Source organism: Oncorhynchus nerka, linkage group LG25 (assembly GCF_034236695.1).
Source record: "Oncorhynchus nerka isolate Pitt River linkage group LG25, Oner_Uvic_2.0, whole genome shotgun sequence".
Taxonomy (NCBI): domain Eukaryota; kingdom Metazoa; phylum Chordata; class Actinopteri; order Salmoniformes; family Salmonidae; genus Oncorhynchus; species Oncorhynchus nerka.
Genome location: NC_088420.1, coordinates 8,592,312 through 8,616,280, shown reverse-complemented (window position 1 = coordinate 8,616,280; position 23,969 = coordinate 8,592,312). Strand labels below are relative to the sequence as shown.

General features: G+C 43.7%; 1 protein-coding gene across 2 annotated transcripts in view; it reads left to right on the top strand.

Annotated features, from left to right (window-relative positions):
• Positions 1-3,882: 3,882 nt before the first annotated feature.
• LOC115109016 (uncharacterized) overlaps positions 3,883-23,969 on the top strand; it is a 21,739-nt gene continuing 1,652 nt past the window's right edge. Inside the window, exons 1-2 of one of the 2 annotated variants that reach the window (XM_065009513.1) lie at positions 3,883-4,253; positions 21,149-21,208. The gene's annotated coding sequence lies outside the window, so the exon portion shown is untranslated. Of the gene's footprint in view, positions 4,254-21,145; positions 21,209-23,969 lie in introns of both variants that reach the window. The other variant, XM_065009512.1, reaches the window with a different exon arrangement.

The window sequence follows — 23,969 nt, the reverse complement described above, 5'->3', positions numbered from 1 at the left end:
TAACACAGGTGTGAGTGTTGAAGAGGACAAGGCTGGAGATCACTCTGTCATGCTTATTGAGTTTTAATAACAGACTGGAAGCTTCGAAAGGAGGGTGGTGCTTGGAATCATTGTTCTTCCTCTGTCAACCACGGTTACAAGAAAACACGTGCCGTCATCATTGCTTTGCACAAAAAGGGCTTTACAGGCAAGGATATTGCTGCCAGTAAAATTGCACCTAAATCAACCATTTCTTCGGATCATCAAGAACTTCAAGGAGAGTGGGTCAATTGTTGTGAAGAAGGCTTCAGGGCACCCAAGAAAGTCAGTGTTCAGTATAATGGAAACGTGCCTGTCTTTTACGGTAGAGAGATCCGCATTGCCTCTTGTGAGTATGGCAGCTTGTTCAATTTAGAGAGGAGAGGACGGACAATTAAACTATAGCTCCCAGGAGGACGTTCATTTGGTTAGTGTCCCACTCATAAATGCCCCTCTGTCTGGAGTTGGCTGGGGGGGGGTCTCTGAAGGGTTGCGGAGGCTGATTAGGAGCGTTGAGTGGGGGTGCAGTCAGGGTATCTCGGCTAGGGAATTGACACGTCTATTAACCTTTTGAGATGCTGGAAACACTCAAGGGTCTGTGTTGGGTGGTTTATTCTCACCTCTTAAACGTTTATTGACGATCTCTTTGGTAAATATGATGGTTAGGAGGAGGAGGATGCTGCTGCTGCTATTGGTTCATGTTAAGTAGAGGAATAGAGAAGCCTCGAGTTTGAAAGAAAGTGACATTCTATTACAAGATATCACCAACTATAAGAACATTGTGTACATTGATCCATGTCACCGATGATATTATAAAGCATTTTAAACATGCACAATTAAAAGTCCCCAACTTCCACGGGTGGATAACGTTTTAAAGGGTTATTGTTGTAGAATTGGTATCTGAGCTGTTGTGTCGATTTCATCTGGAAGTTGGAATACCAGGAAATGACACATTCTTTGGTTGAAATGACAAAATCTTCCTGTGGTAGTGACATCAGTTGTAGAAGAAAATAATAAGAAAAAAACAACATTTTAATTGGAAATGAAATTGAGATGGCAACTTTGAGAGAGCAGTTTTTTTTAAACACTTCGTAGTCTACCCACTGGGCCGTAGTCTACCCTCTGGACTGAATGATAGTGCTTAACCAAATGCAAGAAACATATAATGTTATAAATGACATTGTGTCTATATATTATATATTATATTATATATTACTGAAGTTGTCAAGTTTTTTTTTTTTTTTTAAGTTTCACATTTTTGAAGGGAAACACAAGTCATATTTTCAAGCTGACATCTCACATTATAATGTTTGGTTTAACTCCCCAAAGGCAGTCCTTCTGACCACAGAGAGTAAATATGACAGTCTCAGAATCGCTTCTGGACGCTTCTTGGTTCTCGGACCAACGTGGCAGTTAAGTCAGGAGAACCCGAAGCTACTCCCCCCTTCACACAAAACCTCCCTGTTCTGAGATTGACAGTTTGATTCGCAGATGTTCGCGTGGGACGCCTCCCAATCACCTGTGTACACTTTGGCTGGAGTCTTGATCACTCATCTCTGTCAGAGATGTGGTGTGGGCCTATAAAGAGCAAGACATGACTAACCGAGCAGTCTCAATTTGCTGCCAAGCCCTTCCCTACCCTAACTGTTTACTCTTCTAAGATGTGAAGAGTCTATAGACATCAGCAGAGCAATGGGATAGCTTCCACCATATTGCCTTCATCTAGCAGTTCGTACAAGCATTGAAGTACTGTATATTTAGTTATTAATGAATTTCTCTGGATTCACATTTTAAGGGAGAAGGAAAAATCCATAAAACCACAAATGTGTTCATTTTTATTGCGGGGTTCATGTTTGTTACATTGAAGGAAGATGAGGGATAGACTTTCAGAATTGTACGATAGGTTAGAACCATGTTTATTGCACTCAGGGTGAATTAGCATTTTCTCATTTGTATTAATCACATCCAGAATCAGTTTCGTCCCTAAATGAATAAGAAACCATCTCAGATACTGAATCCTTTTTTTAGAGCCAGTGCATTTCTATCTCCACATTTGAGATATATAAATAAGCTAGGTTTTCCTCATAGAATCAGTGGGGTGACGTTCAGATTATCTTTGCACATTTAGGGAACTCTTTCCATATCTGCCCCCCTCTACCCTTGGGGATTGACAGCCCGTCTCAAACACAGACTAGCGTTTTCCCTCATGGCACGACGGGTGTCTTCATCGGTCCTATTGATTGAGATCCCAGCAGGGGCTTAGCTTGGCAGGAGAGACAACAGACACCATCAAGGCTGTTCAGTTTTTCAGTTTTTTAAAATATTTTTTTTGTAGACATCATGCATGTAGATAAAAATGCACAGTCTCGCTCACTCACACGCGCTCACACACACACACTCATGTGTACACTCCATCTCACTCACACAGTCAGTCTTGCACCCTCCAAATGAATAAGCAAGGCGCTTTGGCTGTGCACAGAACTTAAGCCTGGGAAGACATTTTTTTCTAAACGTAATGTTTGTAGATTAGCTGAGGTTAATGATCCGATAGCCTGGGAGGCTAGGCGTCTTTAAAGTATGGGTTGGGGAAAATGAGCTGTTCTTAGCAGGGAGGCTCCCTGATTACCACCAGGCACCTACAGTACTGCAGGCAACATATAGCATAGAAATATAATTACAGAATGTCCATTCTAGTCATTCGGTTTCTATGCCCACTATTTGGGAATGGGTTTGCTAAAGGAGCAGCTCAGAAAACTGTCTCCCTGACCATAATGAACAGACTGCATGTTTCTATGTTTTAAAGGAGGTGTACCCCCCCAAATAAAAAAATACCATGGCACGTTATTACTGTAGTCTGGGATGTTGTTTTATTTCCAAACGAATGCAGAAATTAAACCTTTTCTCGTTGTTCTTGTGAAGCCACAGAGCCTCTTAAGTCAAACTGTTTTGTCTCTCCCCGGTGTTTAGTTTGGACTTTTGTTTATGTTCTGATATAAAGTCCTTATATAGGCCCCAGCTATGGGGTGTGGCTGACCTCCTGTAGTGGTTAGTTCAGAGGTCAAACCTTACTGCTGACCCCCTCTCCCAAGCACACTCTGGTATTGCCGAGTTGACAGAAAGGTGGAGGAATGAGAGAGAGACCCTCCCCTTCTCACCCTTCTCTTGGCTCTCACTCCCTCCCTGCGCCTGTCCAGGCATGCCTCCCCTCACAACCGACGTGGGCACAGAGGGAGTGAAAGAGCGACGGGGGCCGAGAGGAGAGGAGGGCGAACAAAGGAGCACTGTCATTGCCTCCCCAAGGTTTTTTGGGGAGGGTCGGCGGAGGCAGGCTGTGCTGGAGAGGAGGGAGGGAGGGTGCAGAGAATAGAGAATAAAATATTAAGAGGGGTTATATTGAGACAGACAAAGAGCACAAGCAGTGAGTTCACTGACACACACACACACACACACAGACACAGTAGGGGTCTCTTGCCCATGTTTCCCGAAGCGAGGTGCGAGGAGTAGAAGGTCTGCTGTGTTTTACCGTTCTTTGTGTAATATTTGCTTAACCCTCTATCTGTGCGGCTGTATGATAAAAAAAAAAGGCCGGGGGGGGGGTTCTAACTAGCTGGATAGGAGCACAGCTGTTAGCAATTTCATGAGTACACTTATAACAGCGGTGGATTCCCCTCTAGCTGACCCCCTCCCTCTCCACACAAGTTATCTCCCTGCAGTATACTGCTGCTGTTCGGCCCGAACACAGTCCATTATTCTGGCTTCGCTGCTTCTCTCACCTTTTTAACTACTGACTGCATTGAAGCTTTTGGAAACCATCTTGCCCCTGCATTAGAAATAGCTGCTCTCATCTACCCTGGTATTATTTCCCAGGATTTTTCTCCCCTCCTAATATTTTATATCTTTGTTGTAACCATTTTGAAAGATAATCGAAATACTAATGTAATGATTGGGATTCAACAACCTGGGCACGACTCTCTCGACAAATGTTGATTTTAATGGAATGTTCCCTACCCTCAGCCTGTTCCCTGCCCTCAGCCTTATGACGATGAGGATGACTCCATATGCTGGAACCATTTCTTTATCCCTCTGTCCTATTACATTTCATAGGCTAGAAAGCGGACAGGAAAATGGAGAGAGAGAGGAGAGGATGAAGAGAAGTGGCCCGAAGGAATGGAAGAAGCCCCAGAGCAGAACCAGAGGGAGGGAGGGATAACTGCTGTGACATGAGAGTGATAGAGGTAAGTAAGAGCCCTGAGGTCAAACGGAGCCTTGTGTGGTAGGGAAGGTGAGAGTGGTGGTGGGGAAGGTGTAGTAGGGAGAGGGACTTGTCATTTAAAATCTTAACAGTGATGTTAGGTAAGTCAATTTTGTGGAGCAGGGCTTTGTAAACAAAAAAGGGTGTAATGATGTGATCTATGTGACTTTAGAGGCCCAGACAACCTTTTTGGTGAAGAATTACAGTGATGAGAAATACAACTGTCTTCTGTCATTAAACAAAGGGCTCTATGAAAAACAACATCTAAGGGTTTAAGAATAGAGGCAGCTGCACTTTGATAAATAGTATCTCCATAATCAAGAACAGGTAGATGGTTTGACTGCACAATCTGCTTCCTGGTGAACCAGAGAGAGACCAGATCTCTTTATGTAAAAAAAAAAAAAAAAAAGAATTCTTGGCGCACTCATCCCGTTAGCGGGATCATTTTCGTCAACATTCGCTGAATTGCAGAGCGTCAAATTAAATTACTAAAAATATTGAATTTTCATGAAATCACAAGTGCAATATAGCAAAGCACATTTTAGCTTGTTGTTAATCTACCTGTCGTGTCAGATTTCAAAAAAGCTTTCCAGCAAAAGATATCCAAGCATTTGTTAGGACATCTCGCTCAGCAGACAAAACATTACAAACAGCTAGCAGCAAAATCACGAAAGTCAGAAAAGCAATAAAATGAATCGCTTACCTTTTGAACTTCGGATGTGTGCACTCACGAGACTCCCAGTTACACAATACATTTTTCCTTTTGTTCGATAAAGATTATTTTATATCCAAACACCTCCATTTGGTTGATGCGTTTTGTTCAGAAGTCCACAGGCTCGTGCAGGTTATGACGGGCAGACACAAATTCCAAATAGTATCCATAAAATTCGTAGAAACATGTCAAACGTTTTTTATAATCAATCCTCAGGTTGTTTTTATAATAAATAATATTTCAACCGGAACATAGCTTTTTCAATAGGAGAGAGAGAGAAAATGCTATGCTCCAAGCTGTTGCGCATGCAAAACTCTGCTGGCATCCAGCCATCCACTGACGCGAGTGATCGTTCTCGTTCATTTTTCAGAATAAAAGGCTGAAACTATGTCTAAAGACTGTTCACACCATGTGGAAGCCATGGGAAAAGGAATCTGGTTGATATCCCTTTAAATGGAGGGAAGGCATGCAATGGAACAGGGAGATTTGTTTCTCTTAGGCACTTCCTGGTTGGATTTTCCTCAGGTTTTCGCCTGCAATATCAGTTCTCTTGTACTCACAGACAATATTTTGACAGTTTTGGAAACCTTAGAGTGTTTTCTATCCTAATCTGACAATTATATGCATATTCTAGATTCTGGGCCTGAGAAATAGGCAGTTTCATTTGGGTACGTTTTTCATCCAAACATCAAATACTGCCCACTACACCAACAGGTTAACAAGCTCAGTCGTGTGTTCTTTAAACACTAAATCATTGTCAATCTAAATACCAAGGTATTTGTATGCAGGGACTCGTTTTGATTTATAGAACCATCCAATGAGTAAAGATGTCATCCTTCTGAGACAATCTTACCAGAACTTAAAAACAACATATATTTAGGTTTGCCATTTATTAAATACCCGTTTTAAATTAGTAAGGGCATCCTGTACAGCTGCAAAATCAGACTGTAGTTTTGACACAGCCAGGTCAGCAGTCAGGGCAATTGAGTACATAATAGTATCATCTGCATATAAATGTTTTATTTTTAACAGATTGACCAATCGCAATTATATAAATGAGTGAAAAGAACAGGTCGTAGTATCGACCCCTGAGGTACACCTTTAGGTACTTCTAGACATAACACCATCAATCACGATGGTCTGAGTTCTGTCACTAAGATAATCATGAAACCATCAACAGGCGTCAGAGCTCAGGCCTATCGAGGACAACTTATTCAATAACATAGCCTGATAAACAGTATCAAAAGCTTTTGACAGGTCCACAAACAAAGCAGGACATTTAATTTTAGTGTCTAAAACATTGACAAATTCATTAACGACTGAAGTGGTTGTTGTAATAGTACTATGTTCAGGACTAAACCCTGACTGTAGTGGTTGTTGTCCAGGACTAAACCCTGACTGTAGTGGTTGTTGTAATAGTACTATGTTCAGGACTAAACCCTGAGTAGTGGTTGTTGTTCAGGACTAAACCCTGACTGTAGTGGTTGTTGTTTGTTGTCCAGGACTAAACCCTGACTGTAGTGGTTGTTGTAATAGTACTATGTTCAGGACTAAACCCTGACTGTAGCGGTTGTTGTCCAGGACTAAACCCTGACTGTAGCGGTTGTTGTCCAGGACTAAACCCTGACTGTAGTGGTTGTTGTCCAGGGCTAAACCCTGACTGTAGTGGTTGTTGTCCAGGACTAAACCCTGGCTGTAGTGGTTGTTGTCCAGGACTAAACCCTGGCTGTAGTGGTTGTTGTCCAGGACTAAACCCTGGCTGTAGTGGTTGTTGTCCAGGACTAAACCCTGGCTGTAGTGGTTGTTGTCCAGGACTAAACCCTGGTGGTTGTTGTCCAGGACTAAACCCTGACTGTAGTGGTTGTTGACTGTAGTGGTTGTTGTAATAGTACCATGTTCAGGACTAAACCCTGACTAGTGGTTGTTGTCAGGACTAAACCCTGACTGTAGTGGTTGTTGTAATAGTACTATGTCCAGGACTAAACCCTGATTAATGTATTTTGAATATAAATCACTCAGATATTTTTTTTAGCAAAGTTGCACATTTACCAAGGATTCTAGAATCATAGACAAGGAAGCCTTGGAATGGGGTGATGTTTATTGAGATCACTACTTTCACCGTCTTTATGGAGTGGCAGCACAAGAGATGATTTCCATACTTTTGGAATATTTCATATTTCCTGATAACAATGTGAAATGTGGGTTATTATTGAGCCAACAATGATGGGCTCTGGACACTTAAGCAGACCAGGATCCAATTGGTCGGCCCCTGTGGTTTTTATTGTCTTCTATTGCAGCCTAACCCACTGCATCTCAGCGTACAGACCTGGGTTCAATCCCGAACTGTATCACAACCGGCCGTGATCGGGAAGTCCCATAGGGCAGCGCACAATTGTCCCAGTGTCGTCCGGGTTAGGGGAGGCTTTGGCCGGGGTAGGCCGTCATTGTAAACAATCATTTGTTCTTTAACTGACTTGCCTAGTTAAATAAAAATACATTTAAAAATCATTCAGGACTTCTTTTTTTCTGTCAATAGCCTAAATGAAAAGCTTTGACAATCATTGATTTGATCATTCAGCAACTTTCCCCTATCGGAATCCAGCCCAATATCCTTGTGAATAGGCTTAAAGTTCTTTCTCAAAGAAAGATGATATAACATGCTTTTTAAATGCATCAGTGAAGGCATTTTTTCTTCTTCCGTAATGTGGCCTGTGTCTGAATTCATATGTTGTGGCAGAGAGGAGGAAGTAGGACCCTAGAGGGATTTGACAGTTTTCCAGATTGAACAAAAGTGAAAATCCCGCACACCTGGTATTTCAGAAAATAGTATTTGCTTCACATCCAAGTCAACCTGGTTCAATCGACCGAATACTGGACTACAGAATAAGTCTTGTTAGCTATACAACGACCATAACATGGGAGGATAGATAAGATGTTCTATTGGTTGCTCTTAGGATTCAAATAAGTATTTTAAATGGCCAATTGACTAAAAGGCCTGAGACATTTTCATGGCGTTACCAAAAATATGAGCCCAATTTGATAGCTGGTGTCAAGCAAAAAGCTACTAATTAATGTGAAGCAACTCTTAACACATGAAGGAGAGATTTACTCTGGGCTTTTAAACTACAACCCCCTATCACACGAGACGCCCTTCCTACCACACAAGGCGGGAGACTCCTTTGGCATCTAGAGAGTTAGATAAATCCGCTTTAATTTCCTTGCACCTTACGTGTGGAATGATCTACAATGCACTTTAAAATGGGATGACTTGGTGCCTCTAGGTAATTTCAGACGGGTGTTCGGGACCTTTTTACAGAAGAATCTGTCTGTTTTTTATGATTGTGTTTAGCTTTTTGTGTATTGTTGTGTATAACATATTTGAATGTGCATTTTATTGTGTATTTTTAGGTATCAGCATTGACTGCCTGTCTAAATAAAGACACCTTGGTCTCAGCATTGACTGCCTGTCTAAATAAAGACACCTTGGTCTCAGCATTGACTCCCTGTCTAAATAAAGACACCTTGGTCTCAGCATTGACTCCCTGTCTAAATAAATACACCTTGGTCTCAGCATTGACTCCCTGTCTAAATAAAGACACCTTGGTCTCAGCATTGACTCCCTGTCTAAATAAAGACACCTTGGCCTCAGCATTGACTCGCTGTCTAAATAAAGACACCTTGGCCTCAGCATTGACTCCCTGTCTAAATAAAGACACCTTGGTCTCAGCATTGTCTCCCTGTCTAAATAAAGACACCTTGGTCTCAGCATTGACTGCCTGTCTAAATAAAGACACCTTGGCCTCAGCATTGACTCCCTGTCTAAATAAAGACACCTTGGTCTCAGCATTGACTGCCTGTCTAAATAAATACACCTTGGTCTCAGCATTGACTCCCTGTCTAAATAAAGACACCTTGGTCTCAGCATTGACTCCCTGTCTAAATTTAAAAAACACAATCTGAGAAAAACAACTCAAGGTTGTATGTTCAAAACAACATGTGTGAACGGGTCAGAGCTAAAGGACGGAACACAAAGAGAAAGACAACTACTGGATTGTGTTGTAGGGTTCCCACGTCTCTGCCACTTAACCTCCGAGCACTCCGTCTTTCCCTCTCCCGGGCTAAAAGCTACAGTAAATCAAATGCTAGTCTGTAGCGTGGTCAGACCGGGGCTCTAAGATTCCAGGCCGAGATGTAAAGAAGATGCGGAATGCCAGAAAGCTGTCATTTCTTCCCTCTCTTCTCTTCCCTCTTTCTCTCTTCTGTGGTACAATTCAGAACCGGGTGGTAAGGAGGTAGAAAAGATTTGACACTGTAGCTTCAAACTAGCTGTTGTGGTAACTTAGTTGCTGTAGCCGACTTCTCGGAAATAAATGCAAGTCCTCCTTACCCACACCTACATTGGTGTTCTCTCTCTCTCTCCTCATTCTCCAAGAGCCCTTTCACAGTTCACCCCCCCCCCTTCTGCAAGCTGTTGGCATCCAGTTGCTACCGCCAGTCCAAGTTCCAGACCCTGTCCTACTGGGCCCACCGTGGTTCCCAGGCCCTTGACTACTATGTGACTGCTCTTCCATCCTACTGGGCCCTCTGACAAAGGCTTCATGTTTTCCCATTTTAAAGGCAGGAGGTGATGAAAGAGATTAAGGGGATATAGAGGGTACCTCCTTGTTTCTTTACAAGGAAACCTCCTGTAAAGGGCTTCCAAGCAAATAACCCCACTTTGCTTTACCTCCCCCTGGGTCCTATTCATGAGGACAAAACGTAGCAAAACCTTTTGTAACAGAAAATACAAACAAGCAAGTTCAGGTGTTGCCTTCTGTTTCAGTAAGTTTTTTTCTTTTGTTTAGTGTCTAATGAATAGGAGTGTGGTTTTAAAGCCAGGATGTCACCTGACTGTTCTTATGGCTCCCTGTGATGCAAGGCTGAATGGTGAATAAGAAACACACATTTTTGTTATCCGTTGCAAGACGTTTTAAAACGTTATCTGCGCCCTAATGAACACTACCCTGGGTCTTTATTCATTGAGGCCTAGTGGTTTCCTCTCGAGTGTGGCGTCTCCGTGAATGAGGGCTCAAACTGGGAGCACAGTGCATTTCTGCTCTTTCTGTGTCATTTTAGGATTGCAGACCTGCCAGGAACTACCAAGACTTGTAGCCTCTAGCCTAAAGTTAGCCTTTTTCCATATGCTAAAGACAGACAGACACAGACAGACAGACAGACATCACCCACATCTAGACCCTCAATATAGTCTTGATCACATGCAGTCTTGTTCTGGAGAGAGAGAGAGGGATGTGTGCTTGGTCTAACGTTTTATATAAGGTCGTAAAGTTGTGTGCTTCCTGGTCCTCCTCTAATTGCAGTGTGTGAGTGATTTAACGAGGGGACCTCTTTAATGAAGGACTGTATGAATTAGCATTGCTCTCCATTCTGTGCCTCTTTAGCCTGTAGATTGAGAGCAATCATGATTATTATCATTGAAAGAGATCATTTCCATTTCCAAACTGCTACAAACAATTTTATATAAAAGTCTATTTCAAACCTTATTTTCAATGAGCACCTTTTTCAGACCCTTTTCTATATTTTTGACAGAGGCAAAGCAACTCTCCCTATTTTCTTTTTTACTCAGTAACTTCCTCAGCTTTCAACGAGCAGTTTAGGCTACAGCATTTACTCTGGATGTTAGCTCAGCTTTCAAAGAGCAGTATAGGCTACAGCATTTACTCTGGATGTTAGCTCAGCTTTCAAAGAGCAGTATAGGCTACAGCATTTACTCTGGATGTTAGCTCAGCTTTCAAAGAGCAGTATAGGCTACAGCATTTACTCTGGATGTTAGCTCAGCTTTCAAAGAGCAGTTTAGGCTACAGCATTTACTGTGGATGTTAGCTCAGCTTTCAAAGAGCAGTATAGGCTACAGCATTTACTCTGGATGTTAGCTCAGCTTTCAAAGAGCAGTTTAGGCTACAGCATTTACTCTGGATGTTAGCTCAGCTTTCAAAGAGCAGTATAGGCTACAGCATTTACTCTGGATGTTAGCTCAGCTTTCAAAGAGCAGTATAGGCTACAGCATTTACTCTGGATGTTAGCTCAGCTTTCAAAGAGCAGTATAGGCTACAGCATTTACTGTGGATCTTAGCTCAGCTTTCAAAGAGCAGTATAGGCTACAGCATTTACTGTGGATCTTAGCTCAGCTTTCAAAGAGCAGTATAGGCTACAGCATTTACTGTGGATGTTAGCTCAGCTTTCAAAGAGCAGTATAGGCTACAGCATTTACTCTGGATGTTAGCTCAGCTTTCAAAGAGCAGTTTAGGCTACAGCATTTACTCTGGATGTTAGCTCAGCTTTCAAAGAGCAGTATAGGCTACAGCATTTACTGTGGATGTTAGCTCAGCTTTCAAAGAGCAGTTTAGGCTACAGCATTTACTCTGGATGTTAGCTCAGCTTTCAAAGAGCAGTTTAGGCTACAGCATTTACTGTGGATGTTAGCTCAGCTTTCAAAGAGCAGTTTAGGCTACAGCATTTACTCTGGATGTTAGCTCAGCTTTCAAAGAGCATTTTAGGCTACAGCATTTACTCTGGATGTTAGCTCAGCTTTCAAAGAGCAGTATAGGCTACAGCATTTACTCTGGATGTTAGCTCAGCTTTCAAAGAGCAGTATAGGCTACAGCATTTACTCTGGATGTTAGCTCAGCTTTCAAAGAGCAGTTTAGGCTACAGCATTTACTCTGGATGCTGGCTCAGCCTCTCGGTTGGAAGGGGTACGTCCCAATTAAGGATGGCTATTTTGAAATTGTTTTACTATTCGAATAACATGACATTTTCCGGATACCCGGATAGTCAACATTTTTTATGGCGCAAATGCGCGTGGCAGAGGTAAACAGGACGGACTGCTTTTCACGGTAGTTTTGACTACCAGTGAAAAGCAAAGTCAGATTTTCACCCACGATAGAACTGATTCTGATTACAAAAAAGTGAGTTTTGCATTGATCATTGTCAGGTCTTGTGGAAACTCTGTTAGGTATTTACATGTAATATTTAAGGGTGGAAAGATGATAAACTGACTGCAGCGCTAGATGTACAGCAGTAGTTCAACACACGGTTATAAAAACTACAATCAAAAGTTTTTTTTTTTTAATTAAAGCATTTAAAATGTCATGGTATATCCTTGTAGATAACAATGTTACAAGGATCATTCAAATGTAATTCAGACAAAGCTTTTTCATTGTCAAAATACTCAAGTCAAGTAGTTGGATACTAACGTCTGTTCGGATATTTGATTCAGCTGTGTCTGTCCCTAGTCCCAATGTCTCCTTTCAGGTATATGAAAACTCCCCGCCCATGCTTACACCAATCCAATGATTTTAAAATGTGTTGGAAGTAGTGAACAAGACCACACTTCAGGAGGAAGGAGAGATAATTGGGACTTAACCTTAGTTGAGAGATCTAGTGTTAGTGTATCAGCTGGTTAGTTAAAGGAAGCCTTAAATTCTCAATAATTCCTGAGACTGGAGACAAAGGCTCATATTCACTGCTGGATGTCGATAAAAGGTAGCATTAGGCTGCCCTTGGAGGCTTTACCTCCCCCACCCACACACACACACAAACAGGTGCCACACACAGACACACACACACACACACAAGCAGGTGCCACACACACACACACACACACACACAAGCAGGTGCCGCACACACACACACACACACACACACCTTCTCCCGCATCTGTCATTAGTGGTTGTGACAGAGACAGTCGAATCAAATAAGTTGAGAGGAAGGCGTAGTGTACCCCCTCCCCTCCCCCCGCGCCCCTGCTGTGTTCCCATCAGTGCCAGTTCACTGAAGCTAAAATGGTCGACTCTCCTCAGTCTCCCCCTCTGTGTACGAGGATAAGTAGCTCTGAAGAAGGGATGCTATATGACTGCCTGGGTCGTATTCATTAGGCACCGAACAGAGGAAAGCGGACTGAAAAAGGAAGGGGACCACCTGAACTGCTACCGTGTGCCCTAATGAATACGACCCAGTCCTAACTGGAGGATGTGGCCCTAATGAATACGACCCAGTCCTAACTGGAGGATGTGGCCCTAATGAACACGACCCAGTCCTAACTGGAGGATGTGGCCCTAATGAACACGACCCAGTCCTAACTGGAGGATGTGGCCCTAATGAACACGACCCAGTCCTAACTGGAGGATGTGGCCCTAATGAACACGACCCAGTCCTAACTGGAGGATGTGGCCCTAATGAATATGACCCAGTCCTAACTAGATGACTCATGCTGACTTGCCCGTTGACACTCGTTAGGCTAAGCTCAGCTCCCTCCAACCAACCGGAATATACCAGGTTACTTATCTTCTCTTGTCCCGCGGCCCAGCAACTGCTAGCATCAGTTAAGGGTCATTAGCCACACGGCCTGGAATAAATGGCCGCTAACCTCCAACACAGTTTTGTTTTTGCACATTTCTTAGCCGAGGAGGAAAGGAGGGAGCGGGGTACCTCTCGCTCTCTTGGCTTCCTTATTTTCTACTCTTCTTCTCTTCACCATAAAGGTTCTTTGGTTGTCCCTGTGGGGTATTGCTTATTGGTTCCAAAGGTTTCTACTGTACCTGGAACCAAAGAAAAGGTTCTCATACTGGGACATCCAAAGAACCCTTTTTTTACCAAAGTGTTCTTTGTGTTCTTTTGTTTAGTGGCTTTTCGGGCACTGTTTAGTGGCTTTTCGGGCACTGTTTAGTGGCTTTTCGGGCACTGCTTAGTGGCTTTTCGGGCACTGCTTAGTGGCTTTTCGGGCACTGTTTAGTGGCTTTTCGGGCACTGCTTAGTGGCTTTTCGGGCACTGCTTAGTGGCTTTTCGGGCACTGCTTAGTGGCTTTTCGGGCACTGTTTAGTGGCATTGTTACGGGTCCTGCCTACCCCTCCACTCTGAATATTACCATCTTAAAATTACAGGCCTCTGAAAGGCACTGCAGCAGTGTGTTGACAACAGCCGCTCATTCTTTTTGTTGCCGGCACTCCTTCCGTACAACGTCTCTGTTCCCTGTTTTCTCTCCGTTCATCTCCGGGTCTTCCTCTGTCTGTCTGCGCATGGCTTGATATAAGAGCTTCATTTCTTTTCTTTTTTTTACTCATGTCTTTGAAGTCAAAAGGATTTGAGTGTGTCAGTGTGTTTTCCCGACTATCTCTGTAGACTGAGAACATAACCTCAGCTGGAGTTCAATGTTGTTGTCGATGGGTAACGTTTACTTGTTGTTTAGGAGCCATTTTAATACAGTGCAACTTAAATGAATAGTCAGTGTAAACAAAGCCACGATAATGATAACATCCATAAGTATGCATAACAACTAGGGCTGTGGAGGTCACAACATGTCAGCCGGTGATTGGCAAGCAAATAACTGCCAGTCTCACGGTAATTGACCGTTAATTAACATAAACACGTTTTAGTTTCCTGCATAGCCTACAAGCCACTGATGCAGACCTTTGGAACATCAGTGGCTTATTTATTTTAGACAGGTCTCTAAAGAAACATGACACGAAGAACATGTAGTACATTTCAGAAGAACAGAATAACATACTCTGAGTTGTCCTTATGTTAGGTCCTGGTCTGGCTATGCCTAATGGCTGTGGCCTACAATAGTTAATTTAGCAGACAAGATTTGCTTAGAATTCTGTGGCATTCTTTAAAAAAATATATATGTTTCATAGAATGAAGAATTCAATTGAATATAGCTGATTTAAAATAGAAAGGATATTTTCTATATCTGTGTTGAGGGGTTAACAAGGAACCAGGTCCTCATATCTGCTTCATTTATAGTTCCTTATAACTTTAGTTGTGATACAAATGTTGGGCTATATGTTTAGATTTTTAATATAATCTAAGGCTGCATGATGAGATTAATGATGATTTGAAAAAAGTCACATGAAAGGCATGAGCTCTACTTTGTTTAATTGCGCAGGCTGCACACACTTCATCAGTCTCTCATTCACAATTTGACAGGTACTTGATAATATTCTCACCAGGCCTCTAATATCCCGGTGGCATCCCCCTTGTGTGGCCGTAATGTTCCCTAAAAAAATCCATGCCTGTTGCAGCCAAAGAGGCTGTTGTACCCTTGGGCTGATTATAATTTCCTTCTCCAGGCTGCCATGCGCCAAACCACCTCTCACTCACATGGGCCTCTCAGATATCTAAATTCTTATTAGCCAATGCCCATCATCATCATGTGATCGGGTCCTTATCACAGTTAAGAAGTAGGCTACAAGTGAAGACAGAGACATTGAGGACACAACTGTGCACCCCGCTTATTGAATTCCGAGAAGCATATTGATGTTAGTAGAACCGCCTATTTTTCGTCAGCCAACAAGATGAGTAGGCCTAAGGAACAACAAAAGCACTAGCCTATGTCAATCTACTCTCCCCCATAATACAAAAGTTGACCTGTTCTATTGGTCAACTTGTCCTTCTGTGCATTACATAAATATTCCAAATAAAAGGCTGGACAGTTCTGGGATGTGAAAGATCTCAAATTAATACAACCACTAGCATCAAAAACACTTTTTTTTTTAAAGCACTGAGGCTGATGCAACAGATCAGAATGTCTAGCTTACAACGTTAATAAATTACTAGCTCTAGATATGACTTCACATAAAGACATAAAGACGTATCCCACTGGGCATACACTGGTTGACTCAAATCAAATCAAATCAAATGTTATTTGTCACATACACATGGTTAGCAGATGTTAATGCGAGTGTAGCGAAATGCTTGTGCTTCTAGTTCCGACAACGTTGTTTCCATGTCATTACAATGAAATTACGCTGAACCAACATGGAATAGACGTTAAATTGACATCTGTGCCCAGTGGGATATGGCTGAGTGAGGATTGGTTTCCTAGTGAACTAGTGTTGGTGTTTTAGATGTGCTGTAAGTAGAATGGCACCAGAGGATGAAGTCTGTTAGACTGGTGAGAGGGGGGGGGGGGGTTGTTTGAATGACAGCACTGTGTTAGTTTACTACACACGTTATGAGTCGTTTGGGAGCCGTTCATTTGGCTCCCAAATGACTCTTTGTTGAAAATGCTTAAAATTCCACTTGGACCATGATTTCCACTTGGACCATGATCTCCAATGGAAAACCCTAAAAGTAGGGTGCCATTGTCAGAATGTGAAATGTGCATTCAAGTACATTTCTACCTGGTCAAAGGATTTGATTACCTGCAACAACAACAACAAAAATATTTTAATTAAAACACTGCAAAAATGAGCCGTGGATCAGAACGACTTGTTCTTCACCGCTATTGATTGTTTCTGCAGTGAGGATTTACCCTCTTCGGAGATTGATTTTGTAACTTTATCAGCAGATAATTGTTGTCTGGAGTGCAAAAAGCAGAAGTAGCAGTATTCAAATCAGGGAGCCAAATAAACAGCTTGTTCACTATTTAGTCACCAGAGAGCTGCTCTCTTTATTGTGTGTGGTTGTTAGAGAGGGCATGATTACATGGGTGGTCCCCATGGTTTTTACTGAAGTGTGCAGCACATGTACTTGCTAATGAGGGAATACATTGGCGAGTCTCTGTGCCGTGTCTGTCCTAATGAAGAATGCCCTCCCTGCTTTCAGCAAGCCCGTCTGTCTGCTCATTGATGCTTGGAGTTAGAGAGAAGGATAGAGAGGGCCGGGGAACGGGAGGGAGAGAGGGAGGGAATGGGAAGGGAGGAGGGGGAACGGGAAGGGAGAGGGGGAACGGGAAGGGAGAGGGGGAACGGGAAGGGAGAGGGGGAACGGGAAGGGAGAGGGGGAACGGGAAGGGAGAGGGGGAACGGGAAGGGAGAGGGGGAACGGGAAGGGAGAGAGGGAACGGGAGGGAGAGAGAGAGAACGGGAGGGAGAGGGGAAACGGGAGGGTGGGAACGGGAAGGGAGAGAGGGAACGTATCCTTCCTCTACGTTCCTACCTCGATACGTTCCTACCTCAAGGTTCTACTGTGCGTTGTCTGTTTGGAGGGAAAGAGAAAAAAAAGTTAGGTTTCACGAGAAACTCCTCATTCTCTACATGTGATATAAAAGGGTGCTGCAAAAAACCTGACAGTCAAGTTAGGTTGAAAGTAATGCACCGGAAAAACTGTAGATCACCCATGAGGTGCGTATCAATGAGGTTGTGAGTGGATTCATATGCACAAACAAAGGTGAGACCTTGGGTTTGATGTTTTGCTTCGTGTGTGTGTGTGTCAGTGTGTGTTTGTATCAGTGTGTGTTTGTATCAGTCTGTGTTTGTATCAGTCTGTGTTTGTATCAGTCTGTGTTTGTATCAGTGTGTGTGTGTGTGTTTGTATCAGTGTGTGTGACTGATCAATAACCCTGTGGACATACATCCTGTACACCGCCCGTGGTAATAACCAGACAGACTGTACACCGCCCGTGGTAATAACCAGACAGTCTGTACACCGCCCGTGGTAATAACCAGACAGTCAGTACACAGCCCGTGGTAATAACCACACAGACTGTACACCGCCCGTGGTAATAACCAGACAGACTGTACACCGCCCGTGGTAATAACCAGACAGACTGTACACCGCCCGTGGTAATAACCACACAGACTGTACACCGCCCGTGGTAATAACCACACAGACTGTACACCGCCCGTGGTAATAACCACACAGACTGTACACCGCCCGTGGTAATAACCACACAGACTGTACACCGCCCGTGGTAATAACCACACAGACTGTACACCGCCCGTGGTAATAACCACACAGACTGTACACCGCCCGTGGTAATAACCACACAGACTGTACACCGCCCGTGGTAATAACCACACAGACTGTACACCGCCCGTGGTAATAACCACAGACTGTACACCGCCCGTGGTAATAACCACACAGACTGTACACCGCCCGTGGTAATAACCACACAGACTGTACACCGCCCGTGGTAATAACCACACAGACTGTACACCGCCCGTGGTAATAACCACACAGACTGTACACCGCCCGTGGTAATAACCAGACAGACTGTACACCGCCCGTGGTAATAACCACACAGACTGTACACCGCCCGTGGTAATAACCACACAGACTGTACACCGCCCGTGGTAATAACCAGACAGACTGTACACCGCCCGTGGTAATAACCAGACAGACTGTACACCGCCCGTGGTAATAACCACACAGACTGTACACCGCCCGTGGTAATAACCACACAGACTGTACACCGCCCGTGGTAATAACCACACAGACTGTACACCGCCCGTGGTAATAACCAGACAGACTGTACACCGCCCGTGGTAATAACCAGACAGTAAAATAATGTGTAGTAATGACTGGATATGTAATGATGATGAGAGTATCCAAACTACTACTACATAGTACATACAATAAGTAGAAGAAACAATCTGCCTGTACTGGACTTATGCATGTGTTTGTTAAACATGAATGTTGTTAGTGAATACAACTCCTATGCAGTGAGAACTATGTGTCTATTCTTCACACTGGCCTGAGTATCCACTCTGTCAGACACCCAAATGAAACCCTGAGACCCGTGTCACCTTTTATACCTCACTCACCTACTCACTCACACCGCCCTCCCTCTCATCACTCACTCACTCACTCACTCACTCACTCACACTCACACACTCACACACTCACTCACACACTCACACACTCACACACTCACACACTCTCACTCACTGACCTCACTCAGACACACTCACCTCAGTCACTCACTCAGACACTCACTCTCACTAGTTATATTTTCCCACAATGAAACATCCCCACTGCACTTCACAAACACTGGAGCGATGCCATCCCAGGTTACCATGGAAACCCATCGCTCTTTCTCTCTCCCTCTGAGGGGGATGAATGATGAGAGGGAGGGCGGACGATAACTGAGGGGGATGAATGATGAGAGGGAGGGCGGACGATAACTGAGGGGGATGAATGATGAGAGGGAGGGCGGACGATAACTGAGGGGGATGAATGATGAGAGGGAGGGCGGACGATAACTGAGGGGGATGAATGATAACGATATTGCAGGTTACTATTCACTATTTTACTCTCCATATCTCCTTGTTCACTTTCTCTTAATTTATTTCTCTCTTCTCTCTGTATTTCAATGTCTCGCTCTCTGTCGCTCGCTCTCTGTCACGCTCTCTCTCGCCCTCTCTGTTTCGCTCTCTCTGTCGCGCTCTCTCTCTCGCTCTCTGTCGCTCTCTCTCTCTCGCTCTCTCTGTCGCGCTCTCTCTCGCTCGCTCTTTCGCTCTTTCCCTCTCTCAAAATAATGTCAAATAGGCTGAATAGAGACAATGTGAAGCCTGCCCTGTACACAGACAGATGTGTCTGGTCTGTCTCTCTCTTTAACTCTCACACACCAAGGTGTCTCCTGTCCTGTCGAAGTCCATATTCAGAGGCCCTAACACGTTCTGTCCTGTATTCTGGTTCGACCCAAAGTACTACCTCAGGGTTGCGTTCATTAGGCACCCAACAAAATATATGTAATTAACTGACTGAATCAAGGAGGTACTCCCTGGACCTGGTTCAATAAGAAACCCACGTTGTCATTTCCAGTTGCAAAACCCTAATTGGTTGCATGCCCTAATGAGCGTAACCCAGATCTGTCTCACTGCCATCAGTGTCAGTGGGCTGACCGGAGGTGGAGACGTGGCCTAGCTGGCTGGACACAGTTTTATCACCTGTGGTCACTCTGACTGGCTTCACACAAGGCTTTAGTGTGCGTAGTCTTTGGAGAAAAGCACGAGGCGTTTTAAAAAAGACCAGAAACCACGGGGGTTTATACAGACTGGTGTGGAACTTCAGAAAGGTTGTCCGATTATGGAGTGGATTTATTTCAAAGAATGAATGGATTATATCAATAGATCTGTACTAAGGAGTGTTTTATTGCACATTATACTAGATGTCTAGGGCCTATTGGCTTTAATGTATAGATTTAAATGAATGGATTTAATGTGTAGCCACGAAGGCACTTAGGCACTCTATGAAACACATGGCATCAATAATAAAGGTCTCTGTCAACCTCCTCTTCTCATCTAATACTGTGAGACTGAATGCCTCTGCCCCATTCCCCGGCTCAGCCCTGTGTGTGTTACCAGCACAAAGCTCAAATGGAGGATGGCTTTCTGTGTGTTGTTCACACTAGGCCTGATGCTGGGAATATGCTACCATTTTGATGTTCACACTAGGCCTGATGCTGGGAATATGCTGCCATTTTGATGTTCACACTAGGCCTGATGCTGGGAATATGCTACCATTTTGATGTTCACACTAGGCCTGATGCTGGGAATATGCTGCCATTTTGATGTTCACACTAGGCCTGATGCTGATGTTCAATATGATGCTGGGAATATGCTGCCATTTTGATGTTCACACTAGGCCTGATGCTGGCAAAATGCTGCCATTTTGATGTTCACACTAGGCCTGATGCTGGGAATATGCTGCCATTTTGATGTTCACACTAGGCCTGATGCTGGGAATATGCTGCCATTTTGATGTTCACACTAGGCCTTGATGCTGGGAATATGCTGCCATTTTGATGTTCACACTAGGCCTGATGCTGGGAATATGCTGCCATTTTGATGTTCACACTAGGCCTGATGCTGGGAATATGCTGCCATTTTGATGTTCACACTAGGCCTTGATGCTGGGAATATGCTGCCATTTTGATGTTCACACTAGGCCTGATGCTGGGAATATGCTGCCATTTTGATGTTCACACTAGGCCTTGATGCTGGGAATATGCTGCCATTTTGATGTTCACACTAGGCCTGATGCTGGGAATATGCTGCCATTTTGATGTTCACACTAGGCCTGATGCTGGGAATATGCTGCCATTTTGGTTTGGTCTGAGTTTTTTTTTTTGTCAGTGCTCGGTGGCTGGGTGTCGATAGGGGTGTCGCGGCCTGTCCTCCCCACTCCATAACAGCCTTCCTGCCGCAGCATCCCACACACACACACCCACAATGACTGTAATCAACCGCATCACACACATCCTGTCACAGGGACGGTGTGTTTCAACGTGAAAGAAAGACTGTGTGTGTGTGTGTGTGTGTGTGCTTTTTTGTGTGTGCTTGTGCTGTTATAACTATTCTTCAAATAGCTTGTAGTATTTTTCAAATGTCAAAATAGTAACGGTGTATTAATATTTATTTCTTGCCTGCGTGTGTGACAGCAGATCACAGAAGACCTCAAGACCTTTCAGCTGTGGGGCCAGTAGACCTACGCGCTCCTGGAGGTGAGAGGAGGAGGGGGAGGGGGGGGGGGGCAGGTACTACTTACCCTGATAGCTTCCTGTAATACAACAGAACTACTTTACCCTGATAGCTTCCTGTAATACAACAGAACTACTTTGATAGCTTCCTGATAGAACTTCCTGTAATACAACAGAACTACTTTACCCTGATAGCTTCCTGTAATACAACAGAACTACTTTACCCTGATAGCTTCCTGTAATACAACAACTACTTTACCCTGATAGCTTCCTGTAATACAACAGAACTACTTTACCCTGATAGCTTCCTGTAATACAACAGAACTACTTTACCCTGATAGCTTCCTGTAATACAACAGAACTAATCCAGACTGCAACTGGGAGGGACTACCTGGAATTTTCCGATTTAGATTTTTTTAACCTGTTTTAACCTGTTTCCCTAATGAACATGACCCTTTCTGATTGCAGAGTGTTTTAACCTGTTTCCCTAATGAACATGACCCAGTTGCATGGTTTCCTGTAAAGTGTTGCCTGGTGTCCTGTACAGTGTTGCCTGGTGTCCTGTAAGTGTTGCCTGGTGTCCTGTAAAGTGTTGCCTGGTGTCCTGTAAAGTGTTGCCTGGTGTCCTGTAAAGTGTTGCCTGGTGTCCTGTAAAGTGTTGCCTGGTGTCCTGTAAAGTGTTGCCTGGTGTCCTGTAAAGTGTTGCCTGGTGTCCTGTAAAGTGTTGCCTGGTGTCCTGTACAGTGTTGCCTGGTGTCCTGTAAAGTGTTGCCTGGTGTCCTGTAAAGTGTTGCCTGGTGTTCTGTAAAGTGTTGCCTGGTGTCCTGTAAAGTGTTGCCTGGTGTCCTGTAAAGTGTTGCCTGGTGTCCTGTAAAGTGTTGCCTGGTGTTCTGTAAAGTGTACACTTTAGTTAATATGTTGTTCACTGTCCTTTTTTTTTCTTTATTATACAAAAAAATAAATGATATCTTAGTTACAGTATTTTTCTAGTTTTTTTTTTGTCACTAGGATTGCTTCAGCGATATAAACCTAATGTTCCACTCTGTTATGCAGTCAATTATTTATCTGCAGTCACATGCTTTATGACTATAGACACATCCACTTCTCCATCCCACACATCATCTGACTTACAACCATGAAGTGGTTAAATGTCAGAGCTGCCGGCGCCATTAAGGGAAAGACTACCAACCCTCTCCTCCATTCCCATGTACTGTAAACTTCCCCCTCTTCCACCATCCACACTAACACGTCCACCTGTGATGCCCAGCACTGTCACTCTGATGTGGGCTTGGATGTCAGCTCAGGGGCCCCCTCTCTGGTTCTCTCTGACTCCTGGCTTAACAAGTCTCTGTCATCTTGTCCTCTGGCCAGTAGAAGACCTTACAGTACACTGCCACTTCTGTCAATTCACACAATGTCAGTCCAATGGCTTTACTAAGGGGCCAGGGGTCAGGGAGTTTGATGTGGCCTCTCGAGCATGGACTGACTGCACATTTGGTCATGTCTCTGGAGCAAGCCGTTAAAGGCCCAGTTAGGAGCGTGTTGTTTATTTAGCAAGAGGGAATACACACACAAAAGATAGTAGCTAATCAAGACGGGTCACATATAGACGGGTCACTATATACACTGAGTGTACAAAACATTAAGAACACCTTCCTAATATTGAGTTGCACCCCCTTTTGCCCTCAGAACAGTCTCAATTAATTGGGGCATGGACTCCAATGCTTCCCAGAGTTGTCAAGGTGGCTGGATGTCTTGATACACACGGGAAACTGTAGAGTGTGAAAAACCCAACACCATTGCAGTTCTTAACACACTCTAACCGGTGCGCCTGGCAACTACCACCATACCCCGTTCAAAGGCAACTACCACCATACCCCGTTCAAAGGCAATATTTTCTCTTTTCTACATTTTTTATTTAACCTTTTTTTTAACTAGTCAAGTCAGTTAAGAACAAATTCTTATTTACAATGACGGCCTACCCTGGCCAAACCCTAACCTGGACGATGTGTGTGTCTGTGTAATTATACACACACACACACACACACACACACACACACACACACACACACACACACAATTGTGTGTGTGTGTAATTGGCCTGGGCTATTTGTTTCCATTCAATATCTGGTCGTTTTTATTGATCTGTTTGTCAGAGTAGCCTTTTGTGGTATTTCAAACGATTCTGTTGTGTTCTGTCATGCAAATGACGTAGAATGTCATGAAATGTGTTTATTAAAAGGCCATTTTTTCCCGGGTTTTTCCAGACCCTGTGAAAAAGGTGTGTGAAAATACTAAAACATCCCTGCTCTCTACTGTGTGCCACTATATACTTTATTATAAAGGAACAAATAAATTTACCCCGCATTTTCCTGCGGCCATGCCTCACACCATAGTCTCCAGATGCTATCAATTATCATGACCGACACGGTCTCATCCTGAGCTCTGAGATGAGCCCTCTGGGTTACGGTTAGGGGCACCTCCACCCACTGAAGCTAGTTGACGCTCAGTTGAGGTAAGCAACGCATACGCGGATAGGCCACTGTGATACCACCCCTAGCATTCCCAGTGTGCTGTTTTACCAAAACTCTTAAATGAGTCAGGACTTTAGAGATGACTAAAATATGACTAAAGCCCCAACCGCTACCGAGAGAGAAAATAAACATGTTTTCCTGCCCAGTGTACAGTTTTTATACTGTGTTATATCAGTCAAAGACAAGTAAGGAGCTGAACTGACGTTTAAACTCTCTGAGCAAAATAAGAATATTATGGATGTATTATAGTA